General features: G+C 46.6%; 1 protein-coding gene and 1 pseudogene across 3 annotated transcripts in view; one reads left to right on the forward strand and one right to left on the reverse strand.

Annotated features, from left to right (window-relative positions):
* Nucleotides 1–17,991, forward strand: part of DSCAM (DS cell adhesion molecule) — a gene marked incomplete at both ends in the record, with an annotated part of 733,770 nt that overhangs the window by 73,464 nt on the left and 642,315 nt on the right. The window lies entirely within an intron of this gene.
* On the reverse strand, nt 14,655–15,279 carry LOC308617482 (THAP domain-containing protein 6-like; annotated as a pseudogene). The gene has a single exon. The product of its transcript is annotated as a THAP domain-containing protein 6-like (transcript).

Raw genomic sequence — 17,991 nt, forward strand, 5'->3', positions numbered from 1 at the left:
CATGTCATTTGTTCATTCCTACTTGGATCTCAGACCATCCTTGTGGGATCATGTTCTTTTTCCTTGAAGTGTATTCTTTAGATTTTCCTTTATTTCTGGTCTCTTTGTAGTATACTCTCATAGTCTCCATTATCTCTAACTATCCTTATTTCATCCTTTTCATGAAAGAGTATTTTTCTGGGTACGCACTTCTACATGGACTGTTATTTGCCCTCTACACGTTGAGGGTAATAGATCACTGTCTCTGGATTTCTTTGGCATAGTTGGGATGTCAGCTGTCATTTAAATTCTTACCCTTTTGTAGATCATTTGCTCTTTTTCTCTGGCTGCATTTAATATCTTCTGTTTGTATTTTGATATTCTGTAATCTTTATCCAAGTGTGCTTAGATGTGAATGTTTTATTTAACTTTTAACTTTCATTTAACTTAGTATATCGTGCTTTGGGGTTTTTTGGTCCATGTTTTCTGTCAGTCCAAAAACTTTTACCATTACTTTAAGTATTTCTTCACATTCATTTTTATGTTCCTGAGATTCCAGTTAGCTGTGCATCTGTCCTTTTCATTCAGTTCTTCATTTCTGTTAATGTTTCTCATAGTGTCCATTATTGTTCTATTCTTGTGTTACAAATAAATTATCTTCTAGAATTCCTTGCTGGATATTTCTTAGAGATGATGACGATGATGATAATTTTAGTTTTCTTTCATTTTCTGGATTATGTCTCATCCAAGATTTGTGTTTTCATATTTATTTATCTTGGTCTTACTCTTTTATCATGTGAGCATTCCTCAAATATCTGATGGCCATTGGTTGTGTATTTATATTCAAGACTGAGCACCTACAAAGGGAAACTGGGAGCATTATGTAAGTGGTCAGAGCGTGTGGAATAGGCATCTTTGCTTTGTGGTGAGAGGGATCTGTGCTTCAGAATCTGTTGAAATCTCTCGATGGCTGATCGCTCCATTTTGTTTGCCAGTTTTCCTTTTTCTTAGCCTGTTGCTCTTATTTGAAGGAAGTTTTGGGGCAGAAGAGGGAATGTGAATAGACTTATTCTGACATCTTGAATTAAAAGCCCAGTGTGATTTTTTTGAAGAAGAGTCTCACCATACTAATCTCTTGCTTAAAGTGTGCTAACTGCCCAAAGAAAAAAGACCAGGATCCTTACCTTGATTCCCCGAAGCTCTAAATAGCTTTCTCCCCAGATGCATTTTCAGCCTAGTCTTACATCATGCTCCATCTTGATTTCAGTACTCTTTTTGCTTCCTTTAGTGTTTCAGGGATCTGCGCACACCTTATTCTTTCTGTCCAAAAGCACTTTTTCTCGCTCTGGACCTATCAGTCCATGACCCCAGAATAGATAAAATTACTTTGTAAATAGCCTCATAACGTCACATATCCTTTGTAGCACTTATTAGACATGTAATTTTACCTTTGTTTCTGTGCTCATGTGAATAAATCTGTCTCATCGATAAATATAAGCACCATAATAATTATATCTGACTTTGCTTACCATTTTATTCCCTAGTCTCCACTGAGTGAGCAAATGTATAAATGAGTACAGGTGAATAGTAGTAACAAAGTACCTTGGGAGGTCCGCCTCAGCTTGCTATTTTTTTTTTTTTTTTTTTTTGCGGTACGCGGGCCTCTCACTGTTGTGGCCTCTCCCGTTGCGGAGCACAGGCTCCGGACGCGCAGGCTCAGTGGACATGGCTCATGGGCCCAGCCGCTCCGCGGCATGTGGGATCTTCCCGGACCGGGGCACGAACCCGTATCCCCTGCATCGGCAGGCGGACTCTCAACCACTGTGCCACCAGGGAAGCCCCTCAGCTTGCTTTTTTGAGGCCATTTAGAAGATCTGAGTTCAGCTCCCTGAGTGATCATGGCAAGATGTTTCACTAAACTGAATCTCAGACTCATCTGAGACACAAGTAAGACACAGTAATGACTGTTGTGGCTTTCAGTGTAAAGGTGCTCTATGGGTAAGGTTTTTAATGTAGTGTCACATACTGGACTAGCTTTATCCTCCTAACTTTATGGGATATTCTGCTGGCTCGTTGTAATGCACTAAAATTAGACTGACTCATGTCACTGCAAGTAATGAAAGTTTATTGTAAAATATCCATTTGTAGTGAGAATGCTAGGATCCTCAGATACATGACCAGGTATCAAGGAAGAAAAGGAACTGTTACGCAGGTGGACCTTCTGGAAACTAGAACTGGAAGGTGACGGAGGCTCCCTGGCGGCTCTGGAGCCCATGTCGTCTCACTGACCCCTCCTGTGCAATTCATGGGCCTCCACTCTGGTTCCCGCTGTTCACTTCACTCACAGATTCTGGGCATAGCTGCTTTTACCTACACGCCTCTGACTTCACTGCCCATTATGAAGTATGCCTGTTCTTTCTCTTTAGCACTCTGATGCTCTTGGACTCTGCATTTTATATTAGAATCTGAGAGAGAAAGAATAGTCTCGTGGCAGAGCTCTCACAGTCACCAAGTCCCAGGCTGACGTCCTTGTAGGGTATGGTGTAAAAAGCACAACTGTCTGAAGGCACTCTGGGAGCTCTCTCCTGCCTGTTGGACAGAGTCTTAGCTGGCACTTCCCCCAATGTGTGTAGAGGGAGGGAGGAGCTCACCCCAATTTCAGCCTCCTGTGGGACCAGTGGCTTCCTTCCTGCTGGGGTTGCAACTGAATCCAGCTTCCAGTGGATCCCCAAGCCCCAAACAACTGACAAACAGCTGGCATCCCACAGGCCCACCCTGGGGCCCCAGTAGCCTGATTCTTCTATTGTGTACAGTATTGCTCTTACACTTGCCTTGTTAGAAGGGAGAGTGGCAGGGTGGAGGGGACCTCCCTGGAATTCACAGCCACACTGCATGTTCATTGTAGAACCCGAGCCAGCATGACTTTCCATGGGGTCAGAGTGAAGATGGGGGGATCCATGCCTTCTCTTGCTAACGTTGGCTTGTAGGTACTTTGCTCAGTTGCCTTAGTTTTGGTGTAGTGGGTTGAAGTGTCCCCAAAATCCATGTTTGCCTGGAACCTCAGGATATGTGCCCTTATTTGAAAATAGGGTCTCCAGATCCAGGAAATCTGGATAACTGGTGTCCTTATGAGACAAAATAGAGGGAGAATTGGACCTTAGAGACACAGAGAGAGGAAGTCGTGTGAAGATGGAGGCAGATATCGGAAGGATGCCTCCACAAACCAAGGGATTCCAAGGATTGCCGGCAGATACCAGGAGTCAGCAAAAGCATGGGATGGTTCCTTCCCCAGAGCCTCCAGAAAAACCAACCCTGCCTGAACCCTAATTCCAGACTTCTGGCCTCCAGACTGTGAGAGAGTGAATTCCTGTTGCCTTAAGCCTCCCCCAGTTTGTGGTCATTTGTCAGGGCAGCCCCAGGAACCTACTACAGTTGGTTCTAGAAGCAGAACCTGAGAAGGGGATTGTTGTGCAAGTGCTCACAGGGCTGGTTGAAGAAAGGCTGTGGGAGGAGCCAGGTGAGTCAGGGATGCTTTCAGCGGGAGGCTGCCCTCTGCCTGACCTCACAGGAGAGCTCTGGGGCACAGTGTCCTCCTGCAGGACTCGTGGCACCTGTGGCAGGGGTCACCCTTCTGAACCCTGGCTCAGCCAGTTACTGACTGGGCTGTCAGGGAGAAGTGGGGTCAGCTGGTTCTTGGGTGGCAGATAATTCTCTGGGGCGGGGTGGTGGTGGTGAGGTAGCTGAGAAGCATGAGCTGCTGAGCCTCATAGCAGCTAGGAGATGGGTGCCCCAGCTTGGAAAAGGGGCCCAGTGCTGGGGCATCACAGCTTCTACTATGCCAGTAATTGTTTCTTTTTTTGTTGTTTTGCGGTACGTGGGCCTCTCACTGCTGCGGCCTCTCCCGTTGCGGAGCACAGGCTCCGGACGCGCAGGCTCAGCGGCCATGGCTCACAGGCCCAGCCGCTCCGTGGCATGTGGGATCTTCCCGGACCGGGGCACGAACCTGTGTCCCCTACATCGGCAGGCGGACTCTCAACCACTGCGCCACTGGGGAAGCCCAGTAATTGTTTCTTTTTTTTTTTTTTTTTTTCTTTTTTTGCGGTATGCGGGCCTCTCACTGTTGTGGCCTCTCCCGTTGCGGAGCACAGGCTCCGGACGCGCAGGCCCAGCGGCCATGGCTCACGGGCCCAGCCGCTCCGCGGCATATGGGATCCTCCCAGACTGGGGCACGAACCCGTATCCCCTGCATCCGCAGGCGGACTCTCAACCACTGCGCCACCAGGGAGGCCCTAGTAATTGTTTCTTAATCCACATCTGGTGAGGTTGTGGAATTTGTTATAGGCCCTGATACGTGATGAGTGGCAACCGCTTTGCTTGACCAGAGACACCCACAAATGGCACCATGCTGCCCAGCACATCAGATGCTCGCCATTCTACCAGCTCTCTGCGGTTGGGGAGGGGAGTCAAACGATCCAGAGAGATGCAGGGAATTTGGCTGGAGAGGCCATCGGAGAGGGGCAGGGCTCCTGCTGAGGGAGGGCTGAGGCGGTTCCTGTAACTGACTGAGCTCCATACAGAACCGGGACCAGCTGATGGTACAGGATGCAGGCCTGAAATACCTTTACCTGAGAGGAAGGAGATAGGTGATGACCACCGAATTGCTTTTTGCATCCATGACTCACAAAACGTTTAATAACAAAAATGAGGACTGGAATTTGTGTTGACACCACAGGACAGAGGAGTAAGCCTTATTAACCAAAATTCTGTATCCGTTCCTATACATCTTAGTTTGTGGTTACCAGCACGTGCAGCAAAAATGAATATTTTTCATGGCCTCTTTCCCATTAACATGGTTACATTTTATGAAATAATAAAGAATGTTCACATAAAGATGACATCATAAACTCCAGTCTCCATTTTTTTTCTCTCCATTGTATGCAACATATTCATTTTCCCTGGAAATAAAACGTGCATGTAAAATTAAATCACCTGGCTATTTTAGGTTGCATTCTCTGGTGTACCTACTTGGAATGCCTTTCCAAATCAAAAACAGTTTTTGAGGCAGAAACTAGCATCACACATCAAACAAATTGTTTTCAGAGTTTTATCCAGAGTAATTGAGAATAAAAATGTGTTGTTCAGGGTTCTCCGTTATACCTTCATACTTTCTTTGCTTGTGCTTGATTTACTTAGAGGCGCAGTTTAGATGGGAAGGAACCAGGCACTGAGGGACAGGGCTGGCAACCTGAGCAAGTTCTGGTGTAGCTTCTGTCAACCGTGGGGAGAGGTGCACCTGGCAGAAAGGGGGTCAGGGAGGTATCCTCTCACCTAGTGTTGATGCCGAGAGGTAACTTGTTCATGGTCCCAGGGAGCAGCAGGGTGCACGTCTTCAAGTTCTTCTTTCAGAGCTCCAGCTTTCAGAAAAACTGCAAAAGGCACCGTGTTCTTTGAGGTGACCTCACTTCCTTCCATTCCCGGTACTAGCCCCCCCTCCCCCATCTCAGTTCATAACGGCGTCCTGACAGCAGCTGAGCGAGCAGTGAGGTCCTTGAAGGACACGCAGTCCAGCACCTGCTCAAAGGGCGCCTGGAAAACAGAGCCACGTGGTTCTCGTGCTGATGAAGGCTCCTCTCTGTCCCTTCTGTACTCCGCACACCTCGCCAGCCGTTTCCTACTACATCAGTCCTAAGTGTCTCTATCCGCTGACCCGCCCACCCTGTTTAGCCGGGAGACTGCCGCCCTGAGCCCGGGAGTGACACCCACGCCCATCCCCATGCAGCCTATGTTTATTCCATTCCCTTCCCTTCAAAGGCTGCTTTTTTTTTTTTTTTTTTTTTTTTGTGGTACGCGGGCCTCTCACTGTTGTGGCCTCTCCCGTTGCAGAGCACAGGCTCCGGACGCGCAGGCTCAGCGGCCATGGCTCACAGGCCCAGCCGCTCCGCGGCATGTGGGATCCTCCCGGACTGGGGCACAAACCCATGTCCCCTGCATCGGCAGGCGGACTCTCAACCACTGCACCACCAGGGAAGCCCCAAAGGCTGCTTTTAAAAAATTTTTTTCCTAAATCTTTCTAGGGGTTTCCAAAAGAAAAGACTGCCCAGGTCCTCATATGCTCCTCAACTTGGCACCTTTTTACCTCTTCTTTTATTTTTTACACTGAAATTATGCCCCCAACATGTTTATCATGCTTTACCTGCTTCTTAGTAACTGTGAAAAAGGTTTCCTAATTAGGTTGTTCATATTTCAGGGCTTGAAGCTGTGTTCCTCTTCTTATCAGCTGTATGGCTTGGGCAGCTTACCTAACCGTTCTGTGCCTCAGTTTTCTCATCTGGAAAGTGGGGTTGATAATAACATCTCCCTCCTGTAGGGCTGCTGTGAGAATTAAGTGAGTTTGCGCTCACAGAAGGTTTAGAGCAGCATGTGGCCAGCTGCAGGTGCTGAGTGTTAGCTATTATTTCTTCTCCTGCAGCCCCAACTGTGCTGAGAAGATGCAAAGGGCTTCCAGCCCTGAACTGGCCACACCAGTGACTGAGAATATCTCGCTATGATTTCATGGAGAAAACTCACATAACGAGTTCTTGTGGGCAAATTTTGAAGTTGGTGCAAGACCATCCCTGTATCCCAGGGTCCCAGTTTTGGAAGAGGTACTTATGCATGAATTATCGATCTCCTAGGGCTGGAGCTGTGAGTCCCAACATGCTGCCTTGACACTGTGGCCCTAACCTGCCAGTAGAGGAAAGAGGTGGTGAAAAGGGATGGGAAACGAATGCTAACTTTGGTTTTCATATTTCAATAAATATGAGGAGAAACTGAAAAACTGGAGGGAAGTGGTTTGTTTTGTGATAACAAAGACCAGCTATGTAACAATTCACTATTATTTCTAGGAAGGCAACGGGTATAATTTAGAGGGTGTTTCTTGGTTTGACTTGAGGAAGAGCTCAGGGTTCTGTGCGGCTAAACACAAGATGCCCGGACAAAGCTGCAAGACCACCTCTCCAGGGGTGAATGAAGGGGGCCGGCCTAGGACTCGGGGCCTCTGTAGGACTCTCACTGCATGACGTCAGGCGCTGCTTACACTCAGCCTCTCTGCTCCAGGAGCACAGGACTCACTTTCTTCTACCCCACGGAGGCAGCACAGTGGGCCCGTTTTCATAGCTGAGGTCACCTGTGAGGCTCTGGCCAGGGTGCTCACATTTCCCCCCCAGAAAATGGAGTTTGAGCATTCAAGATGCCACAGCATCTTTTCTAGAAGGTTCCGCTCCAAACGTTCAAACCATTCAGAATATTTATGGGAGAGCAAGTAGTTTATCACAGGGATGTAAAGGTCACTCTTTGTTCTGGAATGTTGCAGGTCAGGGGAGGGCATCTGGCTCTGCTCATGGCCACTCAGAGCCTTAGAGGAGATGGAAGAGGGCAGGGGCAGGACCCCCGAGCTTCTAAGGTGGAGACTCCAGTGAGTTCATGTGAGCAAATATCCCCCAACCACCCTCTAGAGATGGGTCTACTTTTGCAGCCCCAAAACACTTCACCTTGACATTGAAGGAGATCTTTAACTGCCATGTTTAATGTCAGTCCCTCCGATAATGTCCCCTTTCAGATAATTTCAGCTGTATCCCACATAGACCTCCACCTCCCTTTCCAGAGAAAAAGCAGTTTTTCTCATTCTCCGTAAGCTCCTCCATACCTCCAGGTCGTGCCCACGGTTCAGCACTCAACTTCAGTTCCTGGGAACTGCTGGCTTCACTCTGATTACAATCAACACATTCCTTGGGAAGCCTGTTTTTACCTTGAAACACTTCCAGATCTGGTGAGCAAAGTGCATCAGTGCTTCTAGCAGCAGATGGAGGAAAAGACCTTCATGTGACGTTGGATGCACCTTGTAAACACCTGGAGATGGAAATTGTGTTTGATGAGAATAAACTCAGGTCGGGTTCATTCATTAAGCCCAAAATGCTGGCTGGTCACTAGTCTTGTCCTTACTGGTTATGCCCTTTGGGAATTGCTGGGAGAGATAGAGAATAATCGTTTCTGTTGGTGGAAGACAAGATGGATGTAATTGTGGCAAGCAGTAGATCAGACGATGCCCATAAAATCCCTTGGACGTTTGGATAAAAATACATGGAAAATGGATGTTATGATGCTGTGCTCAGAATGATCACATTGCAATCCCCACAGGGAGTGTCACTGTAAGGTAATGGGGCAGATGGGTGGGTCCCCTTCAGTGGCCCCGAGCTGTAATCTGGGTGCAGGGTGGCCCGGGGTGACCTTGTTTTCTTTAGTGAAGTCGCAGCCTATGTGTTAAAAGCCTGGATGAATTTCTAGAACCACTTTTACATTGCTTGGCATTATTAGTCAACATTGGAGTGTTTTATGAGTAGTTTTCCACTTAATCACACTCTTTATTATTCTCATTTTTTTTTCTTTTTGTCCCTGTCACCAAAACCTCTGCATATGTAGAAACACACACACACACACACACACACACACACACACACACACACACGGAGAGAGAGAAGGGGGGGAAGGGGAGGGGAAGGGAGAGAGTGGCGGGCGACATACCAAGGTTCATAATTGGCAAACTAACACTATCAAATGACCGTGGGTTCTGCCACTCAGAAGATCCCAAGTGTCACACGGGGCCACCATCAGCGGAACTGGCAGTTCATCCTGCCAATTAGCTGTGATGCTCGGGACCAAGTATTAGCAAGGCTGAAATTAATGCCAAGTGATCATTTGCATCTGAAATTCAGTCGGGAGCCATTGTGAGATTTCCAATCCTGAGGTCACCGTTCTGAATATCAGCTGGGCCGATACTTTAAAGGACTGTTTGTTTCCCCAAACGTAAATAGGGCACACGTTCTTCTTTGCATTTTCCTCCCATGCTAGCTGCGGAAGTTTGTTTATATACGTCATCCTAAAGGTCAGCCTTCTCAGGCTGAAAAAGAAAGCAGGCATCAGGTGAAATAGATCAGCCCTGCGCAGGGGGTGTCAGACATGCGGTGGGCAAGGGCAGGCAGTACTGATCATCCCAGCCCAGCAGCTGCCCGTTCTCCAGTACCTGCTTTGTGCTTGGCTGTGCGCTTGGCTCAGAGGGATTTGGACCCCGAGTTACCGACAGGATTGTCGGCGCCCTCGTTTTTGCCCTATTCTATTCACATGCCCAATACTGTCCCCTGCATAGCAGCCTGTATAGTTATTGTATGAGATACACCTACAGGCTGAAGACAGCTGCAGTTACTTAACTTGTGCTCATAGAAATAGGAGGGTACATTGCTTTCCTCAGGGTAAAATTCTTTAAAATGTTATCTTTTATTTTTCCGAACTAACCCCTCCCACCAAGCTGCTTCCATGTTTTTGAGTTGACAGTGAAATACTTGGCGAGTTATTTTCCTTCCTCTTTCCCTCTCCAGTGCGCACCCTGCCCCTCAGTCTTGCATATCTCCAGTTGACTATCTTTCCTTTTAAAACAGAGAGTGAAAGAATGAAGAGAGCTTTATTGCTGCTGTTATTTTTAAAAATTAGTGATGGTGATCAAAAACTTGGAAATTGTCATTTCAGGAAGGTTTTCAAGGCTGTGTTTCTCTCCATTTGGTACGTCACCGGCAATAATTTTTCTTGTGGTAACAATCATGTGGGAAAAGAATTTGAAATGACCTACTTTGTACACGATATCAAGCCTCAGTGTTCATATCGAGTATTGTTACAGTCTCTCAATGTTTTACTTTATTATGTGTCACCTTCCATTAGGTTTAAGAATGTCATATATCATATGCTGTTCTGATATATATCCATACATACCCAATACATATACAATCAGAAGGATGTGTCTTTATATATAGGGGAAATGGGGAGAATTTCACCTACTTTGCAAATTGGTCCTAACAGTTCATTATTTTTAATAAGTAGCAATCTTACCAGTAGCACTTTCCCACTGTAGATTTAATTAGTCTTTTTTTCCCCTCCCTTTCACTAGTTGACAGAGCTGAGAGGAGGGAAACGGCGGCAATTTGAAACCTTGTTAGAAATTTATGAAGTGCTAAAATGTTTCATTCCCAGAGGCTGGCTTGCCAGCTGTCACCAGAATGCACTGGCTGTCTGCCTCCCGGCCGGTCTGGGAAGGCAGGGTGGACGTGGGCTGCACATGTGTGCACGGCGTTGCCTAAATGATACTCTCCGTAATTAGCCCAGGGTGGAGGGAAGCTAATTATGTTCCCCACAATTGATCAGTAAGTAATTCCCCACGATTGGTGTGTAAGATGCACAATAAGGGGGCATCCGTAGATCAAGACCCTTCACCGGCTTTAATAAACACACTGGCAGCGCAGTGAGAGGGGTCATCTTTGGTCGTGGACACCAAATCACCACCCATCTTATTGGTGGCCTCCAGCAAATACTTAACCTATTTCTAATAAGATGACCCTGAACTAATTTCTTCTGGAGAAAATCCCTTCCTGAACATCTTACAAGATGTCAGAAATGGTCTTGTGAGGGGGCCATACCCTACCTGCAGTGACTGGATTACCCTCGCCCAAATTCTTTACCCCACCGCTGTCCAAAACCTCCAAATTCTTTCTCAGGGGACACTCTTTTAGTTGTTGTTCTTAACTGGAGATGTGACTTGTGGCCACAGACACCCTGGAGAATAAACAATTCATAATAAAGGTGCGGATGACTCACACAGAGCTCTGGGCTTGAGGGGAGAGTTGCACCTGACGGCAGACACGAGATGCGGTGGAGACCACACAGGAAGACCAGGAGGGCTGACCAGGGACCAGAGGGGCCTGGCAACTCCTTAGAAGTTTGCCTCTGTGCAGGGTGGAGCCCGGGGGTCCGAGGGGCATCCTCTGCTGGTGCCAGAACGCCTCACTGGGGGAGGGGCAGGTGCCCGGCCATCCTTGCTTTAATCTCCATGCACCCGGAGATGGCAACAACACTGATTAGGAAATGATGCTCTAAGCCCCCTCCCCCCGCCCCCAAACTAACAGTTAGTGTGAAATACTTCTGGTGGCACGGAACCCTGTGACAAGTTCTTTTTTTTTTTTTTTCTTAAATCTTACTTTCAATGTACCAGAGCGCTCTCTAATTAGGAGCTTTATTATCTGCACTCATTTGCTAGGGCTGTTGTAACAAGCACCACAAGCTCGGGGACTTAACAGTAGACTTTGAAGGTGCTGGATTCCTCAGAGGCCTGTGGGAGAAGACTGAGTTCCATGCCTCCTGACTTGCAGACGGCCATCTTCCTGTTCACGTGGCCTCCCCCTGTGTGTCTGTGCCCAGGTTTCCCCTTTTCATAAGGACAGAGTCAGATCGGATTAGAGCCCACTCACAATGACCTCATTTTACCTTGATGACTTCTGTAAAACCCTATCTTTAAATGAGGTCCCATTCTGAGCTAATGGGGGTTATGATTTCAATACTTGTATTTTGAAGGGACACAATTCAGTCCACATACTCTCCATTCATTTATCCAAAAACTATATGTCAACCGGCCATCAAGGGACTTCCCTGGTGGCGCTGTGGTTAAGAGTCTGCCTGCCAATGCATGGGATATGGGTTCGAGCCCTGGTCCAGGAGGATCCCACATGCCGTGGAGCAACTAAGCCTGTGTGGCACAACTACTGAGCCCACGTGCCACAACTACTGAGCCTGCGAGCCACGACTGCTGAAGCCTGTGAGCCTGGAGCCCGTGCTCCACAAGAGAAGCCACCGCAATGAGAAGCCCGTGCACAGCAACAAAGAGTAGTCCCCACTTGCCGCAACTAGAGAAAGCCCGTGCACAGCAACAAAGACCCAACGCAGCCCAAAATAAAAATTAATTAGTTAATTAATTGTTGTAGGCAAACTCTGACCGCTCTTATTTGTGTCGGACTTAGCTGGTTCTCCTGCTCGTATAGCAAGGGCTGTGGGGTCCACCAGGCCAACAGCCAGGCCAGCAGTCTGAGAACTGGACCAGATCTGGGCTGAAGGCAGCACCAAAGGGAGTTAGCAGCACATCTCCCTGTTGACATGAGTCTTAATCTTTCAGAACGCTCCCTTGAGTCCCCCACCTAGAAGAGGAAGAGGATGAGACGGGTGAGCCAGCAGGCTTTTCTCAATGTCATGGGTATTGATCAGTGATTGGAAAGGCGTAGGGGAGACACACACACACACTTTAGAGGTTGTTCAGTTGGTTATTTTCTTCAGGCTTCAAAAAGATATAAACCAACAGAGAGACTCCAAAGTGCCGTGAGGCACCCAGAGTAGAGTTGGCTGCAAGGCTGCCATGATGTTGGAAGAATTAGGCGATAGTGAGGGGTCTTGATTGTTGGGGTTTTGGGGAGTGGTGGGAGGTGAGATGGGACACTCAGGATGGAATTAGAATAAGAAACAGCTTGAAAGGCTGAGGGGTGTGGAATTGAACCTGGGGTCCACCTGGGCGATTAGTTCTAGTTCCAGAAGGACTCAACACCCCGGAGGTGGGATGGGGCAAAGACAGAGATCTGGGCTGGGAAGGAGCTGTTGTGATTTCTCCTCACCACCTCTTTCTCCTCACCTTTCTCTGTCCCTTCTCCCTCCTACATGGTTCTATCCCCCCACTCCACACCCCAGTACCCCTGTCAGGCAGCCCTGTGTAGTCTAGACCCCTCTGCTCTGAGGATCATCACAAGTGCATTGGGGTTCTTTGGGAGTAATTTACTAACTAGGATACATGTTTGGGTGCAGGCCAGATGAAGAGCTACAGATCAGATGTCTGCCTTAACATCACCTGCTAGTGTAGGAGAGTGTCTTGACCAGGCCTTCTGAAGAAGCCTGTTTCTCCTGGATTTCTGCCAGGCATGTCTTGGCTGGAAGAAAGACAAGCCCACTTGGGATGTAAAGGCTCCCTTAGGAGCTGGGTTAGCACCTTGCTCTCCCAAGGCATCCAGGGTGGCTCTCCTAGTCCTTAGCCAAGCAGGCAGCTGACTGCAAAGCCACAGTTGGCCCCAGAGAAGAATAGGTGTTAGCAAAGGGATTCATTCAGTTTTATGCCAGAAGTTACTGCACCTCCTACAATCTGTATCTCAGTTTCAGTTTCTTATTTTGTGATCTTTCTTTCTTCCCTGGGTTCTTTTTCTGTGTTTCCCAGAATATATATATGTATTAATTTCCTAGGCTGCTATGACAAAGTACCACAAACTGAGTGCCTTAAAACAAAAGATATTGATAGTTCCAGAGCTCTGGTGGCCAGAAGTCTGAAATTGAGGTGTTGGCAGGGTTAGTTCCTTCTGGACGCTCTGAGGCGGGTCTGTTCCAGCCCTCAATCCCAAGGCCTGGTGGCTGCCAGCAACCCTCGGTTTATGGCTGCACCACTCCATTCTCTGCCTGTGTCATCACATGATATTCTCCTGGTGTGTCTGTCTCTGCATCTCTGGAACGTTGGTTATACCTGTTTCCAAATAAGTTCACACTCATAGGTACTGGGGATTAGACCTTGAACATACCTTTTTGGGAGACACATTTCTGCTCATTACACTATACGTACAGAGTCCTGCACACAAAACAATGTCAGGCATATAGGGAGGGTTCAGCCATGCCTTGGTGAACAAATCAACCAAAAGACCAGGCATTAGAAGGCAAAGGAAGAGAACACTGCAGATCATTCTCAAACCACCCATTTAAAGGGCTTCTGTTGGGATGGCTGGGGTGGCTGGGCCTCTGCTTGTGTTTCTTAGCTCCCAGGGGGCTAGCCTAGCTTGTCCACATGGTGGTCATCCCACGTCTCCAGCAAGTTCCAGTGCACAAGCACTTTTCAGGCCTTTATTTGCATAATGCTTGAAAATATCCCATGGGTCAAAGCAAGTCACATGGCCAAGCCCAGATTCAAGGAGTGGAAAAGAAGACACTTCTTCATACAAGGAGCTGCAGCCATATCGCAAAGGCCAAGTACAGAGGGACGGGACAATTCACTGCAGCCATTTTTGTGGGTAATCAACCATAGATTTTGATTGACATGATCTCTTGTATATGCAGTATAATAAAATATGTATATATTGCCACTTGGTTGATAACTTTCTTCACAGAGCTGTAGGATATTCTAGAAATTAATTGCACAGGCTTGCAAACTCCATAGCCTGGGTTGCAATTCTGGCTCCAAGACATACAAACTGTATGACCTTTGACCGACCTTTCTGTGCCTTAATTTCCTTGTGTATAAAATGGGGATAAAAACACCTCCTTCCTTCCTAGGGATGTGGGTGGTAAGGATTAAGTGAGTTAAAATATGAAAGTGTTTAGTACAGTACTTAGCACATGGCAACTGCTAAATAAATACTCTATGTTTTAATTAATAGCTTGGTTTGCTCTTTTTTCTGACGGATATTATTATTGTTATTATTATTATTTTTTTTTTGTGGTACGCGGGCCTCTCACTGTTGTGGCCTCTCCCGTTGCAGAGCACAGACTCCAGACACACAGGCTCAGCGGCCATGGCTCATGGGCCCAGCCGCTCCGCGGCATGTGGGATCTTCCCAGACCAGGGCACGAACCCGTGTCCCCTGCATTGGCAGGCGGACTCTCAACCACTGCGCCACCAGGGATGCCCTGACGGATATTATTTAATGATGGTAATCCTTTTCTGAAAAGCTGTACCAATATCAACTTTAGGTAGAACATAACATGAAATTATTTCATGAAATATAGTTCATGCTCTCCTGACATCACTCCCAACAGAAAACTTCCAGTCTATTTGCTGTTTCTTGGCAGATGAGACATTCATCCTTTTATTCCCTGATTGTCTTCCTCAATGATTTTTGGAAACGTTTTTCTCCATCTAAAACATTCCGCAGACTTTTCTTGGTATCCTCTAGCTTGCTGATCACTTGATCTAATTTATGCTTAAGTTTCTTTGTACTGTCCATTACACTGTAGCTATGCTTAAAAATGAACTGGGACTGGAATTCTTCCATGCACGAGGAAGCACCAACAAGGTGGTGACTGTGGTTTGTGACTGGAAGGTCTTGAGGGTGAAGTTTTTCCTACAGTGAAGCTTTTCTCTTTTCCCCTGTAAGTGAGATTAGGAATTAGAAGGTATGACTCCAGGATTCAGTTTAATATCTGGAGCGCTTCTGTCAAAATCTGTCTTCTTAAAGTGCCTTCAACACAACACATCTCCTTTTTTAGGCTCCCAAATGCCTGCAGCATTCACATCAAGTCTTTTCTTGCTAACACCCATTTTCTTTTGACGTGTTCATCTGTGGGGAATACGTGAAATGTCAGTCCTTTTAACTTGGAATTTGGTAAACAGCGAGAAGCTCATCCAATGGCTGAGCAAGATGTCACCATGGTTTTAGCGACTCATACCAGAGCGTTAGCGGCGAAGGCAGCGACTGATGCTCACGACAGAGATCACGCCTCCCCTCGCTTCCATCCCATCAGCCCTCTTGGTTCGCTCTTGAACTCACCTGTCCGCTAATGTGTGCCTGGTGTGTGTGTGTGTGTGTGTGTGTGTGTGTGTGTGTGTGTGTGTGTGTTGTACGTGGTGTTGCAACAGGGAGAACAGGATAGTGGCAGGGTCAGCAGAAGGATGGAGCCTGGGTCCAAGGTGTCTGGGGAAGGTGACTGGGAAGATGTCGGTGCCTCCATCTGGGCTCGGCGTGGGAGGAGCTGGCTTGATGATGAGAAAGACTCGGCCACTCTTCCTTCCCATCTCTGTCACTGCCATGGTCATTGATTCACTGACCACAGGAATGAAAAGAAATGCCAGACAGTCGCACAGCCCCTTTCACTTTGCAGATGGAAATTTGAGATGCAGTGAGGGTTAGTGGCAAATTCCAGGTCACAGAGCTCACAAGTGCAGAACCGGGCACGTGAAGGGTGCAGACTTTTGGCTCTGCTGCAGTGGTAGTGCAGGTTCTTGTTTGTCTTAATTCATTCTACAAAGCATTGTTTTTTAAACAGTTTACTTCTTGACTCTTCAGTTGTCCTTTGTATGCATATCAGGTGTGTGTTCCCATTAGGCTGATCTATAGCATAATTTCTACACTAGAAAAGGGGGTTAAATAGAGCATTGAAATGACTGTACTCATCTTAAGGTTATTTAAAAGCAATTATTACCATTAGTTGGAAGTGCTACCTCAGGTTCCTGATAGTAACGTGCACCTAACAACCCAATTAGTTTGTAAATGGATTAGTTTATATCTTGACCAATGCATTTGCTTTCAATTCAGTATTATATAGATCTAAAGAGCATCATTTGTATCTGTTTATACTTTGTATAATGTGTTGCTTCATCTTTAAGTAGAGGATTTACGCATTCCCTTCCCCCATGAAACGTTACTTCATTTATATTTTTGCCTCCTAAACTATGATTCATGTCTTTTTAAGTTCCATAATGCTTATTAAATCATTTTAGCTCTTTCTGTAGTTTTCAGGACTTCTAGCTGGTTTATATTCAATATCCTTTAAGGTACAATCAAAGGTGATACTGTAACATCAGATAACATGCCAGCCCAGCCCTGTCTAAAAGCACCTTTCTGTGATGATGGAGATGTTCTAGAACATTAGTGGCTTGTAGCCACTAGGCAGATGTGACTCCCAAGCACGTGAAATGTGGTTAGAGTGACTAAGGAGTGGAATTGCTAATTTTATTTAACTTTCATGGATTTGAATTTAATAGTCACATGCAGCTGTTGGCTGCCATATGGGATGGCACGGTTCTGGAGGACAAAGGACTGTAGATAAGCTATGGAAGGTGTTGACCCATCCAAGGCTCTTTGTCACCCAGAGATAGAGGTCTTAGTGTCACCACACTGGACTCACCTGGTACAACCAGATTTTCCCTGGAGAAGGTCATTTTCTGGTATCTGAGAGGTCAAGGGAAACCTCCTGATACATGAAATTGGATGGATTCTTGTAGATACTCTCCCCAAATATATAAGTGATTAAGTAAAACAGTTTGTTCATCAAGCACCTGCCATGTAGCAGGAACATGGACAGGCTGGCTTCCCAAAGGCCTGGTGTCCAGGAGAAGGAAGCAAAATACACATTTACCTGAGCTTCCCACACAGTGGAGGCTGAAGGGCTGATAGTGTCTACTCAGGTGTGGCGTACCTGACGAGGTGTTAGATACTTTGGACCATAGCTTATCCCGTTGTTTGACATCCATTACCTCATTCACTCATTCAACAGATGTTTATTGAGTGTCTAGTATATAATATTTGCTGGGGATAACTAGTAAGCACAACAAACTCATTCCTTCCCTCCTCCATTTACTTATTTGCTTATCTATCTATCTGTCTATCTACTACCTACATACCTATCTGTCTAGCTATCTATCCATCTGTCTATCATCTAATTTGTTTATTTCCTTGAGCTTTATTCACAGGGCTACCATTGAACATTTGCATTCTTATCCAGTGTTATAACAATGTTTTAAAGATAACCGCACGTTTTCTCACATATTGTCTCAAATCTTCTCGGTGTTCATGCCAAAGTGTCAGATGTCAGTGGAGCCAAAGGTGATTTTCCTGAGGAAGAACATTTAGTGGAGTCTCTGCCTCATGATGCCGTTTTCAGCTGTGGGAGCCCGTGAGGACCCATGTGTATGTGGGCAGTGAGGGTAGCTGCTCTTGGGCAGGAGGGAGGGCTGAACTGGCTTTTGAGAAAAGGCAGGGTGCAGCAGGAAGGAAGCACCCGCTCTTAACAGAGTCTTTGGGAATTCCTTCTCCTCTCTTGATACAAACCCCCATGCTCCTAAGTTAAATTCCGTGGTTTGTGTAATGCATTAGAAGATTTCTTTTTTCATCATTGCCATGTACAAAGGGCTGTCAGCGGATGCAAAATCAGAGATGACGGTCACCTGCTTCTTGCCTTGCCTGTTAGAGCTCAGTCTCTTGGGGTGAGTTTTGCCATCCAGTTGGGCTGTGGAGCAAGAATAAGCAAACTGATTTTGCTGCACAGTGAGTTTGTAGCATGGCCGAGAAAGCAGAACAGGGCACTGTATCGGTGGTGGGACCATATTTGAAATCCCGTATTATGAATATTGGATTCCAAAGA

Source organism: Mesoplodon bidens (assembly GCF_964165515.1).
Source record: "Mesoplodon bidens genome assembly, chromosome: 5".
NCBI classification, from domain to species: domain Eukaryota; kingdom Metazoa; phylum Chordata; class Mammalia; order Artiodactyla; family Ziphiidae; genus Mesoplodon; species Mesoplodon bidens.